General features: G+C 36.7%; 1 protein-coding gene across 5 annotated transcripts in view; it reads right to left on the bottom strand.

Annotated features, from left to right (window-relative positions):
* Positions 1-9,290, bottom strand: part of LOC149182174 (uncharacterized) — a 176,488-nt gene extending 167,198 nt beyond the window's left edge. For 2 of the 5 annotated variants that reach the window (XM_089416789.1, XM_089416787.1), the window contains exons 1-2: positions 9,098-9,290; positions 8,305-8,565 (exon numbers count right to left, since the gene is read on the bottom strand). The gene's annotated coding sequence lies outside the window, so the exon portion shown is untranslated. Of the gene's footprint in view, positions 1-8,304; positions 8,566-8,695; positions 8,842-9,076 lie in introns of those variants that run through there. The other 3 variants (XM_089416785.1, XM_089416784.1, XM_089416786.1) reach the window with 3 other exon arrangements.
* Positions 9,291-12,089: the final 2,799 nt, after the last annotated feature.

Below are 12,089 nucleotides of genomic sequence, written 5' to 3'. Positions count from 1 at the left end.
AGTTTGAGATGAAGGACATCGGCTTGATGCATTACCTTTTGGGCTTGGAGGTGTGGCAGGAGGGGCGTTTCTTCCTGGGGCAAGGGAAGTATATTGTGGACATCCTTAGCAGATTCCACATGGAGGATTGTAGACCCATGTCGACACCGATGATCACCAACTAGAAGAAGCTTCATGCTTCGGATTCCGAGTTGGTGGATCCCACATTATACAGGCAGCTGATTGGTTCCTTGATGTATTTGGTCAACATTAGACCAGATATCTGTTTTGCAATCAACACGATGAGTCAGTTTATGTGCGAGCCTAGGAAGGTTCACTGGGTAGCTGCAAAACACATTTTGTGGTACTTGCAGGGGACAGTGGATTATGGTCTGGACTACAGGCAGGGAGATGGAGTGAGATTGGCAGGATACACTGATTCTGATTGGGCAGGTTGTGCTTCTGATAGGAAGAGCACTTCAGGGTGCTGTTTTGGGTTGGGTTCAGCAGTAGTGTCATGGCTCAGCCGAAAGCAGCAGTCAGTAGCACTGAGTTCAGCGGAAGCAGAGTATATGGCAGCCAGTCTAGCTAGTTGTGAGGCTATCTGGCTTCGCAAGATGTTGTTTGCCTTATTTGGTCAGTCGTTGAGACCTTCAGTGATTTACTGTGATAATCACAGTTGCATTAAACCCACGGAGAATCCAGTATTTCATGACATGTCAAAGCATATCGGGATCAGATATCATTTCATCAGAGACTATGTTCAGAAAGGAGTTGTGAAGCTTGAGTATATTTCCACTGATGAGCAGGTTGCAGATATTCTTACCAAAGCCTTACCACGGGGCAAGCATGTCTACTTCAGAGACAAGATGGGTGTGGTGAGGAACACCTTCCTCGGTAAGAGGGAGTGTTGAAATTTGGTACCGGAGGACAGGTGGTTCCCTTAGGCTTTGATCTTTGGCCTAGGGAAAAGTGTCCAAAAGAATTTAATTTTTCTCCTAAAGTGACTATAATTTTATAAACTTAAATCTAATTTAAAAGTGACTTTAAGTGATAAAGTTACTAAGTCTAATCTTAAAGTGACTTTTATAAAGTCAATGAAAAATTAGAAAGGAAAAGTGACTTTGGAAATAAATGACTAAGTGGGTCTTTATTAAAGTAGGGTGAATTAAAAAATAAAAAGTGAGATTTAAATGAGCATTTAATCTCTGCCTTAGATCTCAATCTATTTCAGCCATTGAATTTAGGGATCACCCAAAAGTCACTTGGATCACCCAAAAGTCACTTGGGGTTAGATTAAAGGAGGAAAAGGAGGAAAAGGTCATTCATTCTTTCATGAGCAGATTGAGAGCAAGAGAGCAAGGGAGATTTCCGGACAGTGAGCTGCGGAGTTTCAGCAAGCGGAGTTTCAGCAGGGCGGAGTTTCAGCAAGTCTGTACAACAGAGTTTCAGCAAGGTTGAGTTTCAGCAAGTCTGTACAGCAGAGTTTCAGCAGGGCGGAGTTTCAGCAAGGCGGAGTTTCAGCAAGGCTTAGTTTCAGCAAGGCTGAGATAAGTTGTAAAAGTTTGCTTGCTTATTTTTGTTGAATATTTCTCTTACTGTAAAAAGGCATTTTCCAGAAATAAAGAAGAGCTCTCAAACTGGTTTTCCCCAAGAGTTGTAGGGGATTTTTCCAAGGTCACATTGACCAAAAATCTCAGTGTTTAAATGTGTTTTAATCGCTGTTTATTACTGCTGATTTTTATTTCTGCAATTTCCAGCATTTTGTAAAATTTCCAGAATTTGTGTTTTCAGCAAATTTATTTTTTCCAGCTTGTTAAATGTATGGTTATGGGAAAGGGCATTTAACTATATGGGAGAAACAAGGAGAAACTGAAAATCGGGGTGGGAAATGAGAAATTTCTACATTAGGTCACTTGGATCTCCCTCTAGACTCCTAGCGCTAATATAACCTTCTATTATGAGCACTTTTACAGATGCGGGATGGCCTCACTATTTGCCCTAAATATTCAATGTCATTAGCCACATGGCCTCAAGACATTGTTGGCTAGTTTAGGATTTGCTCTAACCATTTACAAGTTGATACTCTAAGCATTGTATCCTTCATATGAAGAGGATTTGCCAATTTAATCATTTATTGAAGACTGACACTAAGGAGTACTTCATCTTTATAGAACCTATGAATTATGAGATCTAAGGGAGATATCATTGTCTATACCATATTTCTAGAGGGTTCCTTCCTACTTGATATCAGTAATCTAATTAGAAGTGTCTTGTTCTCTACACATTTGAGGTGATTACTCACAAATGGCATGCCTAACAAATTTATCCAAATCCTACACCACTACGTTAATAACATCCTTATCTTAGGAGTGGTAATTATCATGCAAACCCCCTAAATTTGGACGTAAATGATACTAGGTCGGTGAGACAACACACATCTTGCCATTTTGTTATTAAACAAAAATCCACAAGGCCACCAAGATGTACCAACTTCCAATGCAAAAACTACATTTTGGCTTAGGTCAAGTGACAAAATGCCTATCAATAGGTTTTTCTTTTTTACCTCAAATGTTAGGAGAGCTTCAACTAACTACCTCCAAGTTCCTCCGAAGATCACCCAGCCAAGGCCTCCCAAATGCAAGCACTCCCAAAGGACATTATCAAGAGTTGCATTGGTACCTTCACTATGAGTGGAGGAATATGTTTTTTCTCCCTCATTCTACATCTAACTCTACATTATCTTCTTCTTCCTCTTCCCACTTTTAGTCACTCTCTAGCTTCTTTGATTTCATCTCTATCCTCCAATTCCTCTATTTGACTTCTTAGCACCTGTAATCTCTATTTACTATTATTCTACTAACTCTCCTTCTCTAACAAGACTTTCATCAAATTTTCTTAGTACTTTATCTCACTCAATTCTCTCTCTTGGAGTTACCACCTTGCTTTGTTACTAAATGATGCCAACATTTCATGGCCTAAATCTAACCTTTGTTGTGCAACGACCTATACTTGAATGATCACATAGTGATCATGCCAACACAACATGACATATGGTCACTCACATTAATAGAAACAACTACACAATCATATAGGGCAAAGATAAATTCATATATTAATTCTTAGAGTGTGTAAATTACAAACACATGCCCAAGAGCTCTCATCTCTCTTCCACATAGATCAAATCTCTATGAAACTCTCCTCTCTACTTATATTATAACCAGTTAATCGCTAATCAGATTGGCTAACTTGCAACTAATGTCTATCATGCTATTTATTGTCATGGTTAACTAGCTTGAATAGTGACCAAGATCAACTTAATTGCCAAACCTTTCTACTATTGTGGCACTCTTTCATGTGCTACAAAACATGAATACCATTGCAATTTATTCTACAAATAGAGGGGCAAATCCTACATTTAATAGGTAGTGATGGCCTAGAAGTGTGCAATTCTTTTTGAATTCAGGAGTATAGAAGGGGGTGAAGGGAAAGAGTAGAGCAGAGCTGGCAGCAATGAAGATAAGCACAAAGGGCATGGCATTAGCTAGTGATGGCTCCTCAAAGGTGTAGATCCTTTCAAGTCTTTGTTGTCAAAAGGTGTGGAGATATTGAAGAGGTAATTGAATTGCAGGTCAAGCAAAGGGAGATGTTGGCAAAGATGATGGATAATGATGCATATAACAAATAACTACTTGAGCAAGTGTCAACAGAAATTGCAAGCCTGGCAGCAAGGATCAATAACATTGATATTGGTCAAAGGGAATTCAGAAAGTGTTGTAAGGCATGGAAGTAGAGGATGGCTGAGTAATGAGTTCATATTGAGCGACTGGAAGAAAGGAACCAAGCCTTCCACTAGAATTAAACTTGTGTGATAGTTATTATTCATTACCAATTTTCATTGAAAATTGTGAAGACGTAAGAGCAAGCAAAGTCGTGCTTAACACCTTAGAGGACAACAGCAAACAAAAACAAGGCCTAGCCTGATTGCAAATTGAAATAACAGACCTAGTCTGCATTTTAACTTTTTATGTTCTCCTATGTAGCTGTGTTTAGTGTAGATATTGTCAGTTCTTACCGTTGTATTATTACAATTAAGCGTGTTCAAGCATGGAGTCATGATGTTCACTTTGACTCATTTTACAAGAAACTCAAGTAAATACAAGGGAACTAGCAAAACTCTACCTACAAGTATAGTCATGGTACCCATGTTATGCTTGAAAAATTTTGCAATCAATAAAACTTTTGTTTTTCATTAAAAGAAATGTCCTAAATCACTCACATCGTAATGGAATATAAGATCACATCATAGCTAAGCATAGACCCTCAATCATATATATAGATCCAAACATATTCATATTTTAATAGATTTCAAAACATTTGAAGTATAATGTGTGATATAAGCACACAAACAAAGAGCCCAGAGAAAAAAACGAACAAGAGAAAGCAAATAGAAAGAGATTCTTGCAACTGTGAAAAACACATACAGAAACCTCTTATAAAAAATTGTGGCTAGCATGATACAAGGGCATGAAACCACTTGACCAAGTCAAACATTGATAATTGAAAAATGCAATATATTTTTACAATACAATGCTAAAGCGGCCAGTAGCCGCCCATTAATTCTCATCATTTCCTCGTTACTTGGAGGAAAATGTTTGCTGCCCCAAGGTTACACCTCTTCCAACAAAGTAAGAAATAACCTGTTGCCTTTGTGTAGTTGGGGTCTTAATATGGATCCATTTGCCTGCTAAAAACCGAAGACATGAACTAGTAGCATAATACTGTGTCCGATGGCACAGGTTCAACAAAGAACACTGCTAGAACTCCTCCTTGCTAAGAAATAGAACTTGCAGAAGGAAATTGAAGCACTAGTCCAGAATGTATTCACTTCTATAATTTGACTTATTCTTGGCTCTCTGCCTTCCATTTGTGGGCTCTTGTCAATGTGCTTATTGTATAATGCATTGCATTAAAAAAATTAGAAAATATCAAATTTAAATGTGCAAAGTGATATCCAAATTAAAATCTAGTCAACAGGTCACAATAGAATAGTAACAGAATTCAAACACACGAGGATTTCTCTAAACTCTAGTACCAAAAGGAAGTTTCCCCAGATTGCTAGTGAACCCTCCAATACATATGATTTGAATGAGAATCCAATTCCAATGACGCTCCTCTACAACACAAATGCAGCCTACAAATGTCCTCTTAAAATACTCAAAACTCACTTTTTGCAAGTGAAGAATGAGCCCACAATCGCTCCCCTTTTGTTTCTTTCAGATTTTACATTTTTTGTGTTTTTAACTTCCTTTTTCATTTTGCTAGGTGGTCAAAGTGCATGGGTGTGAGTGTGGGTAAAAGTGAACCTGTTTGAAATTTGGGTATGGGAGCGTGGGTGAAGAGAATGTTAGCCACAAGGATTGACTATTTGGTAGATGATCTAGTTGCAAATATTCAACGAAGTCTCGAGATCAAAATTTCAAATCTTGTCGAGTACTTTGGGGTTACCAGCTAATTTTAGCTGACAGTTAATACCATCCTCCATCCAAAACAGGAGGAAATCGGTAGGGGGCAAGATACCAAAGTCCTCACTTGCACCACCTAATGCGTGGACAAGTAAGGGATTATATTTTTCTAGAGAAGAAAAGATGAAAGAAAGGAAAAAATGTAAATATCATTTAAAAGCTAAGTTAAAATTGAAAAATAGTATAATATAAAACTAGGGGCAGAGAAATCTCTCTCTCTCTCTCTCTCTCTCTCTCTCTCTCTCTCTCTCTCTATATATATATGTATATATATGGTGTAGTTCAAGTGCCAATTGGGTTTAGCTCAAGTGGTTGGGAGAAAGGTTGTTATCCTCTCCACCCAAGTTCAATTCCTACATGTGACATGTTGAGCTCATAACGAGTATTTCTTATAATGGCTTCAATCCTTGTTCTATAAGTGTCCCTCAATGACAAAAACATGTATATTCTTTATATGGAATATAAAGAAAGAAAGAAAGGAGAAAAAGAATTTAAAACATATATATATAGGGTGTAACTCGAGTGGCTGAAAGGAAAGTTGTTAGTGAGCCAATTGTTGACTATTGGCCTTGAGCCCTTAAGAATCCAATTTACCCTGGGAGTGACGGAAAATACCCAATAGGTTTCCCTGGAAAATATGTTGGAAAAAAATTAAACAAAGCAATAATATTTATATGTATACATATGTATGTGTGTTGGCCCCAAGAGTCAGCTCAATTGGAAGGTGGTCTTGTGTGAAGTTCACAAAGGTATCAAGATCAAATCTTATCAAATCCCTTTAGGCTACTCGTCAGTAATTTCAGCTGGTAGTTACTATCGTCCTTCATCTGAAAAATGGGAAAGAGGGGGAGAAGCAGCCAAAGTTTGGCAAGCTACCAACATCCTCACTTGTAACACTTAATACATAGGTGAGTGAGGAACTTAGTTAATTATGATAAAACAATTAAAGTTGGAAAATAATGAAATACAAAACTAAGAACATAGAAATGTAAAAGTTAAAATTAAGATGTAAAAAAATATCAACGATGATAATTACAACATCACAATCACAATTCCAATTTCGCATTCATGGTCTAACCTTCAAAGTGCCAAATTCTAGATAACTACAAGACATGCTCGATGATAATTACAACATCACAATCAAAATTCCAATTTGGCATTCATTGTCTAACCTTCAAAGTTCCAAATTCTAGATAACTATAAGACATGCTCAATCACATTTATTCATTAAACATAACTAATTAGTAACAGTCACTAACTAGTAATTACAATAATGGAGTCTTCTTCTTGTTCTACATCTTCTCAATTCTCGACCAAGATGCTCTACAAGTATTGGTCACTCTCAACTTGCTATTGGGTTTGTAACCATAGGTACCTCCACAAAGTCATCCAATTTGGATCTCCTCGGCCAGATATATAGCATCATCTACATATTCATCCCATATCTTAGAAGGACCTTCCCTATACCCTGGGCCTTTCCAAGCAAGAAGACATGTGCTATGAAAGTAAACCAAGTCTTTTGCCTTCTTAGATCCCAACAATTCGTCTTCATTGAATTAATAAAACAATAAGTACTCTAATTCCTCTCACGGGTCAAGAAACCGATTCCTTGTGAGAATGATTATATATATGCTTGTAGCTCTTGGGAATTTGCATCATGGATTTGCAATAGGTTTGTTGGATTTGTCGTGATGCCTATCACACAGAGCTTCAATTGTGCCAAACTCTCTTCACCAATGAAATTGGACAAACTTAGTTCAAACAAGTGTCGCTTTTTTCTGTATCTAGATCATAAACGTTCTTTATTGCTATCATGAATCCCTTCATGACCTCCCTATCAATTGAAGAAGGCATCTTCTTTGTTTCCTTAATATCAAGGGTCAAAACCGCAGTGACAAGGGTTGAGCACCATCGTGACCTCCATGTCAACTAACAAAGGTCTCTTCTTTGTTTTCTTCTCCATTTTCTTAATATCAAGGATCATGACCATAGTAATAGGGATCAAACCCCCATAGTGACAAGTGACTTTGCCTATAACCAGGCAAAACAACATAATTCATTAGAAAGGTTGCCTCTTGTGCTTATAGCTTAAAGGCAAGCATGTCTATTGCTATCATGCTCAATCCCCATACCATTGTTATTGGGGTTGTTGCCCATAATAACAAGTAGATTTGCTTAAAATTAATCAGTCAATGCCCCTACGACAAATTGGGAATGTCTTTGTAACAAGGAAACCACTCCAAATTTTGTGGGGCAGACACAAGGTAAGAGGTTGGCATGTGCCATCCCATAGTATGTGATAGAAGCACGAAATCGTCAACCCGACACAAGTGTGTGAACCTAAGATGTGTGTGTGCGTGTGCACCCTTGGCTCAAGAGTTATTTTGTGGTTGATTTTCTGAAGATAGAGAAACCCTCCATAAACAGAAAAGAAATGTTGAAAATGGTTGCTTTTTGGCTAAGACATGCATTTTTTGGCCAAGAAACTGTCCAGAAACAGCCTCGGAGAGGTCAGGCATTTAAGACCCATAAAGATGAGAGACAACAGTTTCCATCTTATTGCCATTTCTTCCTTGTTTCTTTAAAATAAATGGTAAATATAGAAGTCACCATTTTCCCTCTTATTCCTGTCCGTTCCTTGTTTATTGGAGAAACACTAAATTGCCATCTTATTTCGGACCACAGAGCCCTGAAGTAAATTAATATATAGCAAAAGGATTAAAGAAGAAAAATTAAGAGTACTTTTAACAGAAAGATATTATTAGAAACGGGCTAGCCACATAAGTATCAGTATACCAACCTTTTTTTAGGATGTCTCCTTAATAGCACATTGGCAAGCATCCACTGACTATCAAGAGGTAGCACACTGCTTGCACTATACAACCACCCGGCCCAACTCGATGACCCCCGGACAGATCACCAGCCCCTTTGTGTACAGCACATCGGCCACTTCGCGCGAAGATTGAGCCCTTGTAGGGGCTAGCCCTGCTTTCACCGACCTGCCTTGCCTCTTGTGGCAGTGTACCAACCTTGAATCAACCTTTGTTTAAAACCATGCAACCTAGAAACATAATCAATCCAAAACAATCAACCCCCAAGTACAAACATATGAGCAGCATCCCAAAAAATCAAGAGGTGAGTTCTTTCAAGTGTCAATGTAAAGATAGCAAATACATTAGATTCAAACTCACCAGACAAACTTAGAGATATAGATCAAAGTTATACCAAAATTCAAAACAACCTAAAGCTTCTACATGTTAGAAACAAAATAACCAATCGCAAAGTAAGAATACGAGAACAGCACTTAAATAGGCAAGAGACATCATTTCCACATTCTAGATGAGAACAGATGACAAGGGCAAATATTAGGCTGTATACAGATGATGACCATGTCAACATCCAAACAACCTGAAAATAATTAAACAGATAATATAATCCAATATTTTAAAGACCGCCTTGAATCAAAATACTTCACCTAATGAAATCAAAAGTGCCCTACAAAGAGAAGAGACCAATCCCTACAATACCCAATTTACCGAACCCAGTGAAAATGAAAAAAAAAATTAAGAGACCTGGAAGGTTAGGGCATCCACCTCCGCGACATGAATAGGACACGAACACATAGTTCTCCAGCTGAAATTAATGTTTCGTGTCTTTCTCTCGTAAAAATATGGAAGTGTTGCAATGAGATGATGTGAATTGGATATTTATATGAGCGCAACCGGTGCCTTCTATTCCGGACCGGAGGAGGCCGGCGATATGATAGCGCATGTGATAGGCCCGCCGAGTGAGTCATGGGCGGTTTACCCGGCTTTTCAAATTACGTTTCGTACGGTGGGGGATTAATTTTCTGTACCCAGTCTCGAGACTTGTGGTATATCTAGAACCATGGTAGAGAAGTGGTTGATTGGGTCGCACTACTACCACCATAGGCATCTAGTTTTGGAGAATTTGGATGCAATTGGCTCCACATTTTCACTATCATGGGCATTTTTTTTTTTCGAGAATGTGGATGCCACTAGAGTTTATCGCCGTAGAATTTAGTAGAATGTGCATGCCACTTGTATAATGGCATTGGCTGCACATTTTACACAATGGGCATTTTCCACTCATAGTAATAATTAAAGATTTTTGAATTGACATGTTTTTGGGAGATGAATCCCACTTTGACCAAAAATAGGGTTTTGGTTTTAAATAATTATTATAAATAAAATTTGGTGTGATAGTAGATGAATATAGAGGTGTTAATTTTGGGGAGGTTTGCATTGAATAGTTATATTATATAGATTTTAGTTGAAAAAATACTATAATTTGATTAAATATGGTTTTGTGGATTTATTTATTTATTTTTATTTTATTTTATTTTTATTATAAAGTATAATATGGTTTTGTGGATTTATTTATTTATTTTTATTTTATTTTATTTTTATAAAGAAATGATATTTTAGTATAATTTTTATTGGAATATGTTTAAGTTTAATGTAATTATTTTTTAGGTTAAAAGTATATGTTTTATTTCAACATTTATCTTTAGTGTGAAATGTGAGAAAGTATTAAAAATTAGTTTTTATTATTTAACTCAAAACTTTTACAAGATCTCTATCACTTTTTGTTAGGAAAGAGCTTTTTAATGGCATAAATTTTATTGAAATTATAGTCTAGAGTGTCACTCTATGGTCATTTGAAAATTTTCAACCTTGATGTCAAATTAGGGTTACTATGCAAATGTTATGTGGTAGATAATATGGCATCCACGTGTCATCCTAGGAATAGTGTCATGTCAGCACCAAGTGTCACCCTAAGAGTAGTGTCATGTCAGCACAAGGGCCACTTGGCATTGCCATGTCATTCATTAACCAAAGGTTAATTACCTTACATGCATTTACATGAGTGGGGCGTTAAATAAAGCTTTAATTCATTATTCCACATGTATGTAGATTTCTCAATTATTATAATAATTAAATCTCATGTGTACAAATAATTCACACGCATAAATTCCACTTGGAGAAACAGTCCACACGCAAATCCCACTTGGACAAATAATTCTCACCCACATAATTCAAATGGTCCAAAAGAATTTTAAAAGTTGATAATTGAAAACTTTTGTACTTTTTGTTGATGGTTGTCTGTCATTAGTGAAATGCATGAAGGCATCCAACTCATTCATGAAATTATCCAACTCGTTAAGCTTTGAGTCAACCATGATCACCTCTGAAATTGGAAAAGTGAGTGCATGAAGCCAATCGTGGTAAATTCCAAAGGGATTCTGGTGGTTGTGAGGTTGAATTCCAAAGCATTTCCATGTGAGTAAAATCCATTGCACTTCCAAAGGGATTCTCGCAGTTGTGAGGTTGAATTCCAAAGCATTTCCATGTGAGTAAAATCCATGTGCAATGGTTGTCCGTCATTGGTGAAACGCATGAAGGCATCCAACTCTTTCATGAAATTATCCAACTTGTCAAGCCTTGAGTCAACCATGATCACCTATGAAATTGGAAAAGTGAGTGCATGAAACCTTTAAGCTAACAACCAATTGTGGTAAATTCCAAAAGGATTCTCGCGGTTGTGAGGTTGAATTCCAAAGCATTTCCATGTGAGTAAAATCCATGTGCAAATTTCCAAGGTGCCAAAAGTGAAGTAAAATTTTGTTACTTTTACATTTAAAACTTTTAATCTTACCACTAAAATTTATGTACAACTTTGAGTCAATCGTGGATTTCCAAAAAATTGGAAAAGTGAGTGCATTAAACCATTAAACCGCCCTCGAATTGTAGTAAATTTCAAAAAGAATAGTGAAGTAAAATTTTGTTACCTTTCCATTTGAAACTTTTAATCTTGCCACTAAAATTTATGTAGAACTTTGAGCCAACTATGGATTCCCAAAAAATTGGAAAAGTGAGTGCATGAAACCATCAAACCACCCTCAAATTGTAGTAAATTTCAAAAAGATTGTGGTGAGTGAATTCCAAAGCATTTCCATATGCGATTAAAATCCATGTGCAAATTTCCAAGGTAAGAATAGTGAAGTAAAATTTTGTTACCTTTACATTTGAAACTTTTAATCTTGCCACTAAAATTTATGTAGAACTTTGAGCCAACTATGGATTCCCAAAAAATTGGAAAAGTGAGTGCATGAAACCATCAAACCACCCGCAAATTGTAGTAAATTTCAAAAAGATTGTGGTGAGTGAATTCCAAAGCATTTCCATATGCGATTAAAATCCATGTGCAAATTTCCAAGGTGTTGATGGTCTCGTTATAGTTGAAGTTTCAAATTCAAATATGAGAAATAAAGCAACTTCGGTTATGCTTTATACTAGTCTAAATAAACATATTTACCAAGCCTTATTGCCCACCATAATTCATTCAAATCTTTGCACAAATTTAGGTAGGGATAAAATATATATATGCAAATTTACCATGTGCCTATCAAAATTTATGAAGTCCTTGTGCATGAACATGTAAGATGATTGTGTAACAATTATATCCACTTCAAACAAAAAAATACACCCAAAAAGTGCTTGTAACTCATATTATACATTCTTGTTGAGATATATTAAACTCTCTCTCTCTCTCTCTATATAT

The sequence above is a fragment of the Pinus tabuliformis genome, chromosome 3_2 (genome assembly GCF_031772625.1).
Source record: "Pinus tabuliformis cultivar Carrire ecotype Pingquan chromosome 3_2, CPIR1, whole genome shotgun sequence".
NCBI lineage: Eukaryota > Viridiplantae > Streptophyta > Pinopsida > Pinales > Pinaceae > Pinus > Pinus tabuliformis.
This window is presented reverse-complemented; position numbering and strand designations above follow the sequence as displayed.